The sequence below is a fragment of the Pseudorca crassidens genome, unplaced genomic scaffold (assembly GCF_039906515.1).
Source record: "Pseudorca crassidens isolate mPseCra1 unplaced genomic scaffold, mPseCra1.hap1 Scaffold_125, whole genome shotgun sequence".
NCBI classification, from domain to species: Eukaryota; Metazoa; Chordata; class Mammalia; order Artiodactyla; family Delphinidae; genus Pseudorca; species Pseudorca crassidens.
The window spans coordinates 304867-322500 of NW_027136052.1; the positions used below are offsets into that span (position 1 = coordinate 304867).

A 17634-nucleotide genomic window follows, 5' to 3' on the forward strand; every position below is an offset into this window, starting at 1 on the left:
TCTCATTTCCCACCAGGAAGAGGAAATAACCAAAGGCTCAGCATGCCGTGCCGGAACCAGATTAGGGCCTGAAGCCATCCTGCGGTGTTGCGGTCAGCTCAAAAGAAAGCGAGTTGAAGAAAGGAGCTCAGGGGCACTGTAATTCACAAACCTGCAGAGTTATAAATGACAGCTATCGTCCAAAAATATACTGAAGTAAGGCTGCCAAGAGGACTTGAAAGCGGGGCAGAATTGCAGGAAACCGATTTCAGGAGGTAGACTGGAATTGCATTGAAAGCATAGGAAAAGAGGCAGAACGTCCACAATGATGCACTTGGCCAAAAAGGGCGTATGCGTTTTTTCCTGAATATATTCAGGAAAAAACGCATACGCCCTTTTTGGCCAACCAAGCAAGCTTGCAAAGGAAATCTGCACTACAATGAAGTCTCACTTCCCCCCGGTCAAAAGGGCCATCTGAAAAAAGTGTAAAATCCAGAAAGGCAGGACAGGCCATGGAGAACTGGGAGCCTTGTTATGCTGATGGGCGGGATGTAAATTGCCAACAGACACTCGGGAGAAGTGTATGGTGTTTCCTGAAACATCTAAAAAACAAAGCAACAGAGCCTAGGGCACTTCCACTTATGGTCCTATAGCTTAGGGAAATTAAAATCAAAAAGACACAGCCACCCCAAAGTTTGGGACGCCTCTGTTTACAAGAACCTCGTTTACAGTACAAGTTCAACATCGCAGAAAGTGAAAAATGGATAAAGAAGTTGTGGTATTTACTTACAAAGCAATATCACTCAGCAATGAAATCTATGTCATCAGGCCCTTAGCAGCACAATGAGTGGATTCAGGTATGATGATTCTAACTGAAATAAGTCACACAGAAAAAGAAACATCATAAGATATCAGTAATACACGGAATGTAAACTTGGCTACACAGGAACTGAATTACAGAACAGAACAGGGTCTCAAATTTAGAAAACCAACTTATGCTTGCTTAAGGGTAAAGGTGAGTTGGGGTGCTGCATAAAACCAGAGATTGAAATGATCACAGATAAAGTTCCTTAAGCCAAATATGGAATAGACAAGAGCTACTCCTTGCTCAACGAAATGGACTCAACACCGCATATTAAACGCCTAAGAATGTACCTGACTAGTAAGTATCTTAAAACCTATGGATTGCTATGTCTCCGAAAGAGAATCAAGCATGTGTACAGGGGCATAAACGCAGCAGTGATAGGATTGGAGAGGTTCGGTGAGCAAATGAAGACCCTTTGAAGTCATATTGCATGGTACCCATTCCACGGGTTTCAACTACCCAGGTTTAAGGTATTCTTCCTTCAGCTAAAACATGCATGTGGAACCTAGAGTATGATCAACCATGTGATCGGGAGACGTGTTCAAATATGTCTCAGTTTTCCTCCCCTGGTACTCGGGTGCAACATTCCAGACGCTTTACTAACACTCTCCGCACTTGGAGAGTCAGCACCTTTAAGCTCCTGTTTGGCCCAGTTTGCAATTTCTGCGGAAGATGAACAGAAATAGGGAGAACCAATGAGAGACTAGCTGGAGGTGTCTGGACGGGCAAATTTAACTCTCATTTCCCACCAGGAAGAGGAAATAACCAAAGGCTCAGCATGCCGTGCCGGAACCAGATTAGGGCCTGAAGCCATCCTGCGGTGTTGCGGTCAGCTCAAAAGAAAGCGAGTTGAAGAAAGGAGCTCAGGGGCACTGTAATTCACAAACCTGCAGAGTTATAAATGACAGCTATCGTCCAAAAATATACTGAAGTAAGGCTGCCAAGAGGACTTGAAAGCGGGGCAGAATTGCAGGAAACCGATTTCAGGAGGTAGACTGGAATTGCATTGAAAGCATAGGAAAAGAGGCAGAACGTCCACAATGATGCACTTGGCCAAAAAGGGCGTATGCGTTTTTTCCTGAATATATTCAGGAAAAAACGCATACGCCCTTTTTGGCCAACCAAGCAAGCTTGCAAAGGAAATCTGCACTACAATGAAGTCTCACTTCCCCCCGGTCAAAAGGGCCATCTGAAAAAAGTGTAAAATCCAGAAAGGCAGGACAGGCCATGGAGAACTGGGAGCCTTGTTATGCTGATGGGCGGGATGTAAATTGCCAACAGACACTCGGGAGAAGTGTATGGTGTTTCCTGAAACATCTAAAAAACAAAGCAACAGAGCCTAGGGCACTTCCACTTATGGTCCTATAGCTTAGGGAAATTAAAATCAAAAAGACACAGCCACCCCAAAGTTTGGGACGCCTCTGTTTACAAGAACCTCGTTTACAGTACAAGTTCAACATCGCAGAAAGTGAAAAATGGATAAAGAAGTTGTGGTATTTACTTACAAAGCAATATCACTCAGCAATGAAATCTATGTCATCAGGCCCTTAGCAGCACAATGAGTGGATTCAGGTATGATGATTCTAACTGAAATAAGTCACACAGAAAAAGAAACATCATAAGATATCAGTAATACACGGAATGTAAACTTGGCTACACAGGAACTGAATTACAGAACAGAACAGGGTCTCAAATTTAGAAAACCAACTTATGCTTGCTTAAGGGTAAAGGTGAGTTGGGGTGCTGCATAAAACCAGAGATTGAAATGAGCACAGATAAAGTTCCTTAAGCCAAATATGGAATAGACAAGAGCTACTCCTTGCTCAACGAAATGGACTCAACACCGCATATTAAACGCCTAAGAATGTACCTGACTAGTAAGTATCTTAAAACCTATGGATTGCTATGTCTCCGAAAGAGAATCAAGCATGTGTACAGGGGCATAAACGCAGCAGTGATAGGATTGGAGAGGTTCGGTGAGCAAATGAAGACCCTTTGAAGTCATATTGCATGGTACCCATTCCACGGGTTTCAACTACCCAGGTTTAAGGTATTCTTCCTTCAGCTAAAACATGCATGTGGAACCTAGAGTATGATCAACCATGTGATCGGGAGACGTGTTCAAATATGTCTCAGTTTTCGTACCCTGGTACTCGGGTGCAACATTCCAGACGCTTTACTAACACCCTCCCGACTTGGAGAGTCAGTCCCTTTAACCTCCTGTTTGGCCCAGTTTGCAATTTCTGCGGAAGATGAACAGGAATAGCGAGAACCAATGAGAGACTAGCTGGAGGTGTCTGGACGGGCAAATTTAACTCTCATTTCCCACCAGGAAGAGGAATTAACCAAAGGCTCAGCGTGCCGTGCCGGAACCAGATTAGGGCCTGAAGCCATCCTGCGGTGTTGCGGCCAGCTCAAAAGAAAGCGAGTTGAAGAAAGGAGCTCAGGGGCACTGTAATTCACAAACCTGCAGAGTTATAAATGACAGCTATCGTCCAAAAATATACTGAAGTAAGGCTGCCAAGAGGACTTGAAAGCGGGGCAGAATTGCAGGAAACCGATTTCAGGAGGCAGACTGGAATTGCATTGAAAGCATAGGAAAAGAGGCAGAACGTCCACAATGATGCACTTGGCCAAAAAGGGCGTATGCGTTTTTTCCTGAATATATTCAGGAAAAAACGCATACGCCCTTTTTGGCCAACCAAGCAAGCTTGCAAAGGAAATCTGCACTACAATGAAGTCTCACTTCCCCCCGGTCAAAAGGGCCATCTGAAAAAAGTGTAAAATCCAGAAAGGCAGGACAGGCCATTGAGAACTGGGAGCCTTGTTATGCTGATGGGCGGGATGTAAATTGCCAACAGACACTCGGGAGAAGTGTATGGTGTTTCCTGAAACATCTAAAAAACAAAGCAACAGAGCCTAGGGCACTTCCACTTATGGTCCTATAGCTTAGGGAAATTAAAATCAAAAAGACACAGCCACCCCAAAGTTTGGGACGCCTCTGTTTACAAGAACCTCGTTTACAGTACAAGTTCAACATCGCAGAAAGTGAAAAATGGATAAAGAAGTTGTGGTATTTACTTACAAAGCAATATCACTCAGCAATGAAATCTATGTCATCAGGCCCTTAGCAGCACAATGAGTGGATTCAGGTATGATGATTCTAACTGAAATAAGTCACACAGAAAAAGAAACATCATAAGATATCAGTAATACACGGAATGTAAACTTGGCTACACAGGAACTGAATTACAGAACAGAACAGGGTCTCAAATTTAGAAAACCAACTTATGCTTGCTTAAGGGTAAAGGTGAGTTGGGGTGCTGCATAAAACCAGAGATTGAAATGAGCACAGATAAAGTTCCTTAAGCCAAATATGGAATAGACAAGAGCTACTCCTTGCTCAACGAAATGGACTCAACACCGCATATTAAACGCCTAAGAATGTACCTGACTAGTAAGTATCTTAAAACCTATGGATTGCTATGTCTCCGAAAGAGAATCAAGCATGTGTACAGGGGCATAAACGCAGCAGTGATAGGATTGGAGAGGTTCGGTGAGCAAATGAAGACCCTTTGAAGTCATATTGCATGGTACCCATTCCACGGGTTTCAACTACCCAGGTTTAAGGTATTCTTCCTTCAGCTAAAACATGCATGTGGAACCTAGAGTATGATCAACCATGTGATCGGGAGACGTGTTCAAATATGTCTCAGTTTTCGTACCCTGGTACTCGGGTGCAACATTCCAGACGCTTTACTAACACCCTCCCGACTTGGAGAGTCAGTCCCTTTAACCTCCTGTTTGGCCCAGTTTGCAATTTCTGCGGAAGATGAACAGGAATAGCGAGAACCAATGAGAGACTAGCTGGAGGTGTCTGGACGGGCAAATTTAACTCTCATTTCCCACCAGGAAGAGGAATTAACCAAAGGCTCAGCGTGCCGTGCCGGAACCAGATTAGGGCCTGAAGCCATCCTGCGGTGTTGCGGCCAGCTCAAAAGAAAGCGAGTTGAAGAAAGGAGCTCAGGGGCACTGTAATTCACAAACCTGCAGAGTTATAAATGACAGCTATCGTCCAAAAATATACTGAAGTAAGGCTGCCAAGAGGACTTGAAAGCGGGGCAGAATTGCAGGAAACCGATTTCAGGAGGCAGACTGGAATTGCATTGAAAGCATAGGAAAAGAGGCAGAACGTCCACAATGATGCACTTGGCCAAAAAGGGCGTATGCGTTTTTTCCTGAATATATTCAGGAAAAAACGCATACGCCCTTTTTGGCCAACCAAGCAAGCTTGCAAAGGAAATCTGCACTACAATGAAGTCTCACTTCCCCCCGGTCAAAAGGGCCATCTGAAAAAAGTGTAAAATCCAGAAAGGCAGGACAGGCCATTGAGAACTGGGAGCCTTGTTATGCTGATGGGCGGGATGTAAATTGCCAACAGACACTCGGGAGAAGTGTATGGTGTTTCCTGAAACATCTAAAAAACAAAGCAACAGAGCCTAGGGCACTTCCACTTATGGTCCTATAGCTTAGGGAAATTAAAATCAAAAAGACACAGCCACCCCAAAGTTTGGGACGCCTCTGTTTACAAGAACCTCGTTTACAGTACAAGTTCAACATCGCAGAAAGTGAAAAATGGATAAAGAAGTTGTGGTATTTACTTACAAAGCAATATCACTCAGCAATGAAATCTATGTCATCAGGCCCTTAGCAGCACAATGAGTGGATTCAGGTATGATGATTCTAACTGAAATAAGTCACACAGAAAAAGAAACATCATAAGATATCAGTAATACACGGAATGTAAACTTGGCTACACAGGAACTGAATTACAGAACAGAACAGGGTCTCAAATTTAGAAAACCAACTTATGCTTGCTTAAGGGGAAAGGTGAGTTGGGGTGCTGCATAAAACCAGAGATTGAAATGAGCACAGATAAAGTTCCTTAAGCCAAATATGGAATAGACAAGAGCTACTCCTTGCTCAACGAAATGGACTCAACACCGCATATTAAACGCCTAAGAATGTACCTGACTAGTAAGTATCTTAAAACCTATGGATTGCTATGTCTCCGAAAGAGAATCAAGCATGTGTACAGGGGCATAAACGCAGCAGTGATAGGATTGGAGAGGTTCGGTGAGCAAATGAAGACCCTTTGAAGTCATATTGCATGGTACCCATTCCACGGGTTTCAACTACCCAGGTTTAAGGTATTCTTCCTTCAGCTAAAACATGCATGTGGAACCTAGAGTATGATCAACCATGTGATCGGGAGACCTGTTCAAATATGTCTCAGTTTTCGTACCCTGGTACTCGGGTGCAACATTCCAGACGCTTTACTAACACCCTCCCGACTTGGAGAGTCAGTCCCTTTAACCTCCTGTTTGGCCCAGTTTGCAATTTCTGCGGAAGATGAACAGGAATAGCGAGAACCAATGAGAGACTATCTGGAGGTGTCTGGACGGGCAAATTTAACTCTCATTTCCCACCAGGAAGAGGAATTAACCAAAGGCTCAGCGTGCCGTGCCGGAACCAGATTAGGGCCTGAAGCCATCCTGCGGTGTTGCGGCCAGCTCAAAAGAAAGCGAGTTGAAGAAAGGAGCTCAGGGGCACTGTAATTCACAAACCTGCAGAGTTATAAATGACAGCTATCGTCCAAAAATATACTGAAGTAAGGCTGCCAAGAGGACTTGAAAGCGGGGCAGAATTGCAGGAAACCGATTTCAGGAGGCAGACTGGAATTGCATTGAAAGCATAGGAAAAGAGGCAGAACGTCCACAATGATGCACTTGGCCAAAAAGGGCGTATGCGTTTTTTCCTGAATATATTCAGGAAAAAACGCATACGCCCTTTTTGGCCAACCAAGCAAGCTTGCAAAGGAAATCTGCACTACAATGAAGTCTCACTTCCCCCCGGTCAAAAGGGCCATCTGAAAAAAGTGTAAAATCCAGAAAGGCAGGACAGGCCATGGAGAACTGGGAGCCTTGTTATGCTGATGGGCGGGATGTAAATTGCCAACAGACACTCGGGAGAAGTGTATGGTGTTTCCTGAAACATCTAAAAAACAAAGCAACAGAGCCTAGGGCACTTCCACTTATGGTCCTATAGCTTAGGGAAATTAAAATCAAAAAGACACAGCCACCCCAAAGTTTGGGACGCCTCTGTTTACAAGAACCTCGTTTACAGTACAAGTTCAACATCGCAGAAAGTGAAAAATGGATAAAGAAGTTGTGGTATTTACTTACAAAGCAATATCACTCAGCAATGAAATCTATGTCATCAGGCCCTTAGCAGCACAATGAGTGGATTCAGGTATGATGATTCTAACTGAAATAAGTCACACAGAAAAAGAAACATCATAAGATATCAGTAATACACGGAATGTAAACTTGGCTACACAGGAACTGAATTACAGAACAGAACAGGGTCTCAAATTTAGAAAACCAACTTATGCTTGCTTAAGGGGAAAGGTGAGTTGGGGTGCTGCATAAAACCAGAGATTGAAATGAGCACAGATAAAGTTCCTTAAGCCAAATATGGAATAGACAAGAGCTACTCCTTGCTCAACGAAATGGACTCAACACCCCATATTAAGCGCCTAAGAATGTACATGACTAGTAAGTATCTTAAAACCTATGGATTGCTATGTCTCCGAAAGAGAATCAAGCATGTGTACAGGGGCATAAACGCAGCAGTGATAGGATTGGAGAGGTTCGGTGAGCAAATGAAGACCCTTTGAAGTCATATTGCATGGTACCCATTCCACGGGTTTCAACTACCCAGGTTTAAGGTATTCTTCCTTCAGCTAAAACATGCATGTGGAACCTAGAGTATGATCAACCATGTGATCGGGAGACCTGTTCAAATATGTCTCAGTTTTCGTACCCTGGTACTCGGGTGCAACATTCCAGACGCTTTACTAACACCCTCCCGACTTGGAGAGTCAGTCCCTTTAACCTCCTGTTTGGCCCAGTTTGCAATTTCTGCGGAAGATGAACAGGAATAGCGAGAACCAATGAGAGACTATCTGGAGGTGTCTGGACGGGCAAATTTAACTCTCATTTCCCACCAGGAAGAGGAATTAACCAAAGGCTCAGCGTGCCGTGCCGGAACCAGATTAGGGCCTGAAGCCATCCTGCGGTGTTGCGGCCAGCTCAAAAGAAAGCGAGTTGAAGAAAGGAGCTCAGGGGCACTGTAATTCACAAACCTGCAGAGTTATAAATGACAGCTATCGTCCAAAAATATACTGAAGTAAGGCTGCCAAGAGGACTTGAAAGCGGGGCAGAATTGCAGGAAACCGATTTCAGGAGGCAGACTGGAATTGCATTGAAAGCATAGGAAAAGAGGCAGAACGTCCACAATGATGCACTTGGCCAAAAAGGGCGTATGCGTTTTTTCCTGAATATATTCAGGAAAAAACGCATACGCCCTTTTTGGCCAACCAAGCAAGCTTGCAAAGGAAATCTGCACTACAATGAAGTCTCACTTCCCCCCGGTCAAAAGGGCCATCTGAAAAAAGTGTAAAATCCAGAAAGGCAGGACAGGCCATGGAGAACTGGGAGCCTTGTTATGCTGATGGGCGGGATGTAAATTGCCAACAGACACTCGGGAGAAGTGTATGGTGTTTCCTGAAACATCTAAAAAACAAAGCAACAGAGCCTAGGGCACTTCCACTTATGGTCCTATAGCTTAGGGAAATTAAAATCAAAAAGACACAGCCACCCCAAAGTTTGGGACGCCTCTGTTTACAAGAACCTCGTTTACAGTACAAGTTCAACATCGCAGAAAGTGAAAAATGGATAAAGAAGTTGTGGTATTTACTTACAAAGCAATATCACTCAGCAATGAAATCTATGTCATCAGGCCCTTAGCAGCACAATGAGTGGATTCAGGTATGATGATTCTAACTGAAATAAGTCACACAGAAAAAGAAACATCATAAGATATCAGTAATACACGGAATGTAAACTTGGCTACACAGGAACTGAATTACAGAACAGAACAGGGTCTCAAATTTAGAAAACCAACTTATGCTTGCTTAAGGGGAAAGGTGAGTTGGGGTGCTGCATAAAACCAGAGATTGAAATGAGCACAGATAAAGTTCCTTAAGCCAAATATGGAATAGACAAGAGCTACTCCTTGCTCAACGAAATGGACTCAACACCCCATATTAAGCGCCTAAGAATGTACCTGACTAGTAAGTATCTTAAAACCTATGGATTGCTATGTCTCCGAAAGAGAATCAAGCATGTGTACAGGGGCATAAACGCAGCAGTGATAGGATTGGAGAGGTTCGGTGAGCAAATGAAGACCCTTTGAAGTCATATTGCATGGTACCCATTCCACGGGTTTCAACTACCCAGGTTTAAGGTATTCTTCCTTCAGCTAAAACATGCATGTGGAACCTAGAGTATGATCAACCATGTGATCGGGAGACCTGTTCAAATATGTCTCAGTTTTCGTACCCTGGTACTCGGGTGCAACATTCCAGACGCTTTACTAAAACCCTCCCGACTTGGAGAGTCAGTCCCTTTAACCTCCTGTTTGGCCCAGTTTGCAATTTCTGCGGAAGATGAACAGGAATAGCGAGAACCAATGAGAGACTAGCTGGAGGTGTCTGGACGGGCAAATTTAACTCTCATTTCCCACCAGGAAGAGGAATTAACCAAAGGCTCAGCGTGCCGTGCCGGAACCAGATTAGGGCCTGAAGCCATCCTGCGGTGTTGCGGCCAGCTCAAAAGAAAGCGAGTTGAAGAAAGGAGCTCAGGGGCACTGTAATTCACAAACCTGCAGAGTTATAAATGACAGCTATCGTCCAAAAATATACTGAAGTAAGGCTGCCAAGAGGACTTGAAAGCGGGGCAGAATTGCAGGAAACCGATTTCAGGAGGCAGACTGGAATTGCATTGAAAGCATAGGAAAAGAGGCAGAACGTCCACAATGATGCACTTGGCCAAAAAGGGCGTATGCGTTTTTTCCTGAATATATTCAGGAAAAAGCGCATACGCACTTTTTGACCAACCAAGCAAGCTTGCAAAGGAAATCTGCAGTACAATGAAGTCTCACTTCCCCCCGGTCAAAAGGGCCATCTGAAAAAAGTGTAAAATCCAGAAAGGCAGGACAGGCCATGGAGAACTGGGAGCCTTGTTATGCTGATGGGCGGGATGTAAATTGCCAACAGACACTCGGGAGAAGTGTATGGTGTTTCCTGAAACATCTAAAAAACAAAGCAACAGAGCCTAGGGCACTTCCACTTATGGTCCTATAGCTTAGGGAAATTAAAATCAAAAAGACACAGCCACCCCAAAGTTTGGGACGCCTCTGTTTACAAGAACCTCGTTTACCGTACAAGTTCAACATCGCAGAAAGTGAAAAATGGATAAAGAAGTTGTGGTATTTACTTACAAAGCAATATCACTCAGCAATGAAATCTATGTCATCAGGCCCTTAGCAGCACAATGAGTGGATTCAGGTATGATGATTCTAACTGAAATAAGTCACACAGAAAAAGAAACATCATAAGATATCAGTAATACACGGAATGTAAACTTGGCTACACAGGAACTGAATTACAGAACAGAACAGGGTCTCAAATTTAGAAAACCAACTTATGCTTGCTTAAGGGTAAAGGTGAGTTGGGGTGCTGCATAAAACCAGAGATTGAAATGAGCACAGATAAAGTTCCTTAAGCCAAATATGGAATAGACAAGAGCTACTCCTTGCTCAACGAAATGGACTCAACACCGCATATTAAACGCCTAAGAATGTACCTGACTAGTAAGTATCTTAAAACCTATGGATTGCTATGTCTCCGAAAGTGAATCAAGCGTGTGTACAGGGGCATAAACGCAGCAGTGATAGGATTGGAGAGGTTCGGTGAGCAAATGAAGACCCTTTGAAGTCATATTGCATGGTACCCATTCCACGGGTTTCAACTACCCAGGTTTAAGTTATTCTTCCTTCAGCTAAAACATGCATGTGGAACCTAGAGTATGATCAACCATGTGATCGGGAGACGTGTTCAAATATGTCTCAGTTTTCGTACCCTGGTACTCGGGTGCAACATTCCAGACGCTTTACTAACACCCTCCCGACTTGGAGAGTCAGTCCCTTTAACCTCCTGTTTGGCCCAGTTTGCAATTTCTGCGGAAGATGAACAGGAATAGCGAGAACCAATGAGAGACTAGCTGGAGGTGTCTGGACGGGCAAATTTAACTCTCATTTCCCACCAGGAAGAGGAATTAACCAAAGGCTCAGCGTGCCGTGCCGGAACCAGATTAGGGCCTGAAGCCATCCTGCGGTGTTGCGGCCAGCTCAAAAGAAAGCGAGTTGAAGAAAGGAGCTCAGGGGCACTGTAATTCACAAACCTGCAGAGTTATAAATGACAGCTATCGTCCAAAAATATAATGAAGTAAGGCTGCCAAGAGGACTTGAAAGCGGGGCAGAATTGCAGGAAACCGATTTCAGGAGGTAGACTGGAATTGCATTGAAACCATAGGAAAAGAGGCAGAACGTCCACAATGATGCACTTGGCCAAAAAGGGCGTATGCGTTTTTTCCTGAATATATTCAGGAAAAAACGCATACGCCCTTTTTGGCCAACCAAGCAAGCTTGCAAAGGAAATCTGCACTACAATGAAGTCTCACTTCCCCCCGGTCAAAAGGGCCATCTGAAAAAAGTGTAAAATCCAGAAAGGCAGGACAGGCCATGGAGAACTGGGAGCCTTGTTATGCTGATGGGCGGGATGTAAATTGCCAACAGACACTCAGGAGAAGTGTATGGTGTTTCCTGAAACATCTAAAAAACAAAGCAACAGAGCCTAGGGCACTTCCACTTATGGTCCTATAGCTTAGGGAAATTAAAATCAAAAAGACACAGCCACCCCAAAGTTTGGGACGCCTCTGTTTACAAGAACCTCGTTTACAGTACAAGTTCAACATCGCAGAAAGTGAAAAATGGATAAAGAAGTTGTGGTATTTACTTACAAAGCAATATCACTCAGCAATGAAATCTATGTCATCAGGCCCTTAGCAGCACAATGAGTGGATTCAGGTATGATGATTCTAACTGAAATAAGTCACACAGAAAAAGAAACATCATAAGATATCAGTAATACACGGAATGTAAACTTGGCTACACAGGAACTGAATTACAGAACAGAACAGGGTCTCAAATTTAGAAAACCAACTTATGCTTGCTTAAGGGTAAAGGTGAGTTGGGGTGCTGCATAAAACCAGAGATTGAAATGAGCACAGATAAAGTTCCTTAAGCCAAATATGGAATAGACAAGAGCTACTCCTTGCTCAACGAAATGGACTCAACACCGCATATTAAATGCCTAAGAATGTACCTGACTAGTAAGTATCTTAAAACCTATGGATTGCTATGTCTCCGAAAGAGAATCAAGCATGTGTACAGGGGCATAAACGCAGCAGTGATAGGATTGGAGAGGTTCGGTGAGCAAATGAAGACCCTTTGAAGTCATATTGCATGGTACCCATTCCACGGGTTTCAACTACCCAGGTTTAAGGTATTCTTCCTTCAGCTAAAACATGCATGTGGAACCTAGAGTATGATCAACCATGTGATCGGGAGACGTGTTCAAATATGTCTCAGTTTTCGTACCCTGGTACTCGGGTGCAACATTCCAGACGCTTTACTAACACCCTCCCGACTTGGAGAGTCAGTCCCTTTAACCTCCTGTTTGGCCCAGTTTGCAATTTCTGCGGAAGATGAACAGGAATAGCGAGAACCAATGAGAGACTAGCTGGAGGTGTCTGGACGGGCAAATTTAACTCTCATTTCCCACCAGGAAGAGGAATTAACCAAAGGCTCAGCGTGCCGTGCCGGAACCAGATTAGGGCCTGAAGCCATCCTGCGGTGTTGCGGCCAGCTCAAAAGAAAGCGAGTTGAAGAAAGGAGCTCAGGGGCACTGTAATTCACAAACCTGCAGAGTTATAAATGACAGCTATCGTCCAAAAATATACTGAAGTAAGGCTGCCAAGAGGACTTGAAAGCGGGGCAGAATTGCAGGAAACCGATTTCAGGAGGCAGACTGGAATTGCATTGAAAGCATAGGAAAAGAGGCAGAACGTCCACAATGATGCACTTGGCCAAAAAGGGCGTATGCGTTTTTTCCTGAATATATTCAGGAAAAAACGCATACGCCCTTTTTGGCCAACCAAGCAAGCTTGCAAAGGAAATCTGCACTACAATGAAGTCTCACTTCCCCCCGGTCAAAAGGGCCATCTGAAAAAAGTGTAAAATCCAGAAAGGCAGGACAGGCCATGGAGAACTGGGAGCCTTGTTATGCTGATGGGCGGGATGTAAATTGCCAACAGACACTCGGGAGAAGTGTATGGTGTTTCCTGAAACATCTAAAAAACAAAGCAACAGAGCCTAGGGCACTTCCACTTATGGTCCTATAGCTTAGGGAAATTAAAATCAAAAAGACACAGCCACCCCAAAGTTTGGGACGCCTCTGTTTACAAGAACCTCGTTTACAGTACAAGTTCAACATCGCAGAAAGTGAAAAATGGATAAAGAAGTTGTGATATTTACTTACAAAGCAATATCACTCAGCAATGAAATCTATGTCATCAGGCCCTTAGCAGCACAATGAGTGGATTTAGGTATGATGATTCTAACTGAAATAAGTCACACAGAAAAAGAAACATCATAAGATATCAGTAATACACGGAATGTAAACTTGGCTACACAGGAACTGAATTACAGAACAGAACAGGGTCTCAAATTTAGAAAACCAACTTATGCTTTCTTAAGGGTAAAGGTGAGTTGGGGTGCTGCATAAAACCAGAGATTGAAATGAGCACAGATAAAGTTCCTTAAGCCAAATATGGAATAGACAAGAGCTACTCCTTGCTCAACGAAATGGACTCAACACCGCATATTAAATGCCTAAGAATGTACCTGACTAGTAAGTATCTTAAAACCTATGGATTGCTATGTCTCCGAAAGAGAATCAAGCATGTGTACAGGGGCATAAACGCAGCAGTGATAGGATTGGAGAGGTTCGGTGAGCAAATGAAGACCCTTTGAAGTCATATTGCATGGTACCCATTCCACGGGTTTCAACTACCCAGGTTTAAGGTATTCTTCCTTCAGCTAAAACATGCATGTGGAACCTAGAGTATGATCAACCATGTGATCGGGAGACGTGTTCAAATATGTCTCAGTTTTCGTACCCTGGTACTCGGGTGCAACATTCCAGACGCTTTACTAACACCCTCCCGACTTGGAGAGTCAGTCCCTTTAACCTCCTGTTTGGCCCAGTTTGCAATTTCTGCGGAAGATGAACAGGAATAGCGAGAACCAATGAGAGACTAGCTGGAGGTGTCTGGACGGGCAAATTTAACTCTCATTTCCCACCAGGAAGAGGAATTAACCAAAGGCTCAGCGTGCCGTGCCGGAACCAGATTAGGGCCTGAAGCCATCCTGCGATGTTGCGGCCAGGTCACAAGAAAGCGAGTTGAAGAAAGGAGCTCAGGGGCACTGTAATTCACAAACCTGCAGAGTTATAAATGACAGCTATCGTCCAAAAATATACTGAAGTAAGGCTGCCAAGAGGACTTGAAAGCGGGGCAGAATTGCAGGAAACCGATTTCAGGAGGTAGACTGGAATTGCATTGAAAGCATAGGAAAAGAGGCAGAACGTCCACAATGATGCACTTGGCCAAAAAGGGCGTATGCGTTTTTTCCTGAATATATTCAGGAAAAAACGCATACGCCCTTTTTGGCCAACCAAGCAAGCTTGCAAAGGAAATCTGCACTACAATGAAGTCTCACTTCCCCCCGGTCAAAAGGGCCATCTGAAAAAAGTGTAAAATCCAGAAAGGCAGGACAGGCCATGGAGAACTGGGAGCCTTGTTATGCTGATGGGCGGGATGTAAATTGCCAACAGACACTCAGGAGAAGTGTATGGTGTTTCCTGAAACATCTAAAAAACAAAGCAACAGAGCCTAGGGCACTTCCACTTATGGTCCTATAGCTTAGGGAAATTAAAATCAAAAAGACACAGCCACCCCAAAGTTTGGGACGCCTCTGTTTACAAGAACCTCGTTTACAGTACAAGTTCAACATCGCAGAAAGTGAAAAATGGATAAAGAAGTTGTGGTATTTACTTACAAAGCAATATCACTCAGCAATGAAATCTATGTCATCAGGCCCTTAGCAGCACAATGAGTGGATTCAGGTATGATGATTCTAACTGAAATAAGTCACACAGAAAAAGAAACATCATAAGATATCAGTAATACACGGAATGTAAACTTGGCTACACAGGAACTGAATTACAGAACAGAACAGGGTCTCAAATTTAGAAAACCAACTTATGCTTGCTTAAGGGGAAAGGTGAGTTGGGGTGCTGCATAAAACCAGAGATTGAAATGAGCACAGATAAAGTTCCTTAAGCCAAATATGGAATAGACAAGAGCTACCTCTTGCTCAACGAAATGGACTCAACACCGCATATTAAATGCCTAAGAATGTACCTGACTAGTAAGTATCTTACAACCTATGGATTGCTATGTCTCCGAAAGAGAATCAAGCATGTGTACAGGGGCATAAATGCAGCAGTGATAGGATTGGAGAGGTTCGGTGAGCAAATGAAGACCCTTTGAAGTCATATTGCATGGTACCCATTCCACGGGTTTCAACTACCCAGGTTTAAGGTATTCTTCCTTCAGCTAAAACATGCATGTGGAACCTAGAGTATGATCAACCATGTGATCGGGAGACGTGTTCAAATATGTCTCAGTTTTCGTACCCTGGTACTCGGGTGCAACATTCCAGACGCTTTACTAACACCCTCCCGACTTGGAGAGTCAGTCCCTTTAACCTCCTATTTGGCCCAGTTTGCAATTTCTGCGGAAGATGAACAGGAATAGCGAGAACCAATGAGAGACTAGCTGGAGGTGTCTGGACGGGCAAATTTAACTCTCATTTCCCACCAGGAAGAGGAATTAACCAAAGGCTCAGCGTGCCATGCCGGAACCAGATTAGGGCCTGAAGCCATCCTGCGGTGTTGCGGCCAGGTCACAAGAAAGCGAGTTGAAGAAAGGAGCTCAGGGGCACTGTAATTCACAAACCTGCAGAGTTATAAATGACAGCTATCGTCCAAAAATATACTGAAGTAAGGCTGCCAAGAGCACTTGAAAGCGGGGCAGAATTGCAGGAAACCGATTTCAGGAGGCAGACTGGAATTGCATTGAAAGCATAGGAAAAGAGGCAGAACGTCCACAATGATGCACTTGGCCAAAAAGGGCGTATGCGTTTTTTCCTGAATATATTCAGGAAAAAACGCATACGCCCTTTTTGGCCAACCAAGCAAGCTTGCAAAGGAAATCTGCACTACAATGAAGTCTCACTTCCCCCCGGTCAAAAGGGCCATCTGAAAAAAGTGTAAAATCCAGAAAGGCAGGACAGGCCATGGAGAACTGGGAGCCTTGTTATGCTGATGGGCGGGATGTAAATTGCCAACAGACACTCGGGAGAAGTGTATGGTGTTTCCTGAAACATCTAAAAAACAAAGCAACAGAGCCTAGGGCACTTCCACTTATGGTCCTATAGCTTAGGGAAATTAAAATCAAAAAGACACAGCCACCCCAAAGTTTGGGACGCCTCTGTTTACAAGAACCTCGTTTACAGTACAAGTTCAACATCGCAGAAAGTGAAAAATGGATAAAGAAGTTGTGGTATTTACTTACAAAGCAATATCACTCAGCAATGAAATCTATGTCATCAGGCCCTTAGCAGCACAATGAGTGGATTCAGGTATGATGATTCTAACTGAAATAAGTCACACAGAAAAAGAAACATCATAAGATATCAGTAATACACGGAATGTAAACTTGGCTACACAGGAACTGAATTACAGAACAGAACAGGGTCTCAAATTTAGAAAACCAACTTATGCTTGCTTAAGGGTAAAGGTGAGTTGGGGTGCTGCATAAAACCAGAGATTGAAATGAGCACAGATAAAGTTCCTTAAGCCAAATATGGAATAGACAAGAGCTACTCCTTGCTCAACGAAATGGACTCAACACCGCATATTAAATGCCTAAGAATGTACCTGACTAGTAAGTATCTTAAAACCTATGGATTGCTATGTCTCCGAAAGAGAATCAAGCATGTGTACAGGGGCATAAACGCAGCAGTGATAGGATTGGAGAGGTTCGGTGAGCAAATGAAGACCCTTTGAAGTCATATTGCATGGTACCCATTCCACGGGTTTCAACTACCCAGGTTTAAGGTATTCTTCCTTCAGCTAAAACATGCATGTGGAACCTAGAGTATGATCAACCATGTGATCGGGAGACGTGTTCAAATATGTCTCAGTTTTCGTACCCTGGTACTCGGGTGCAACATTCCAGACGCTTTACTAACACCCTCCCGACTTGGAGAGTCAGTCCCTTTAACCTCCTGTTTGGCCCAGTTTGCAATTTCTGCGGAAGATGAACAGGAATAGCGAGAACCAATGAGAGACTAGCTGGAGGTGTCTGGACGGGCAAATTTAACTCTCATTTCCCACCAGGAAGAGGAATTAACCAAAGGCTCAGCGTGCCGTGCCGGAACCAGATTAGGGCCTGAAGCCATCCTGCGGTGTTGCGGCCAGCTCAAAAGAAAGCGAGTTGAAGAAAGGAGCTCAGGGGCACTGTAATTCACAAACCTGCAGAGTTATAAATGACAGCTATCGTCCAAAAATATACTGAAGTAAGGCTGCCAAGAGGACTTGAAAGCGGGGCAGAATTGCAGGAAACCGATTTCAGGAG

At 43.9% G+C, this 17634-nt stretch overlaps 1 long non-coding RNA gene across 1 annotated transcript in view; it reads right to left on the minus strand.

Moving 5' to 3' along the window:
* Window positions 1-17634, minus strand: part of LOC137217992 (uncharacterized) — a 236717-nt gene that overhangs the window by 167426 nt on the left and 51657 nt on the right. The gene's annotated exons all lie outside the window — the stretch shown is intronic.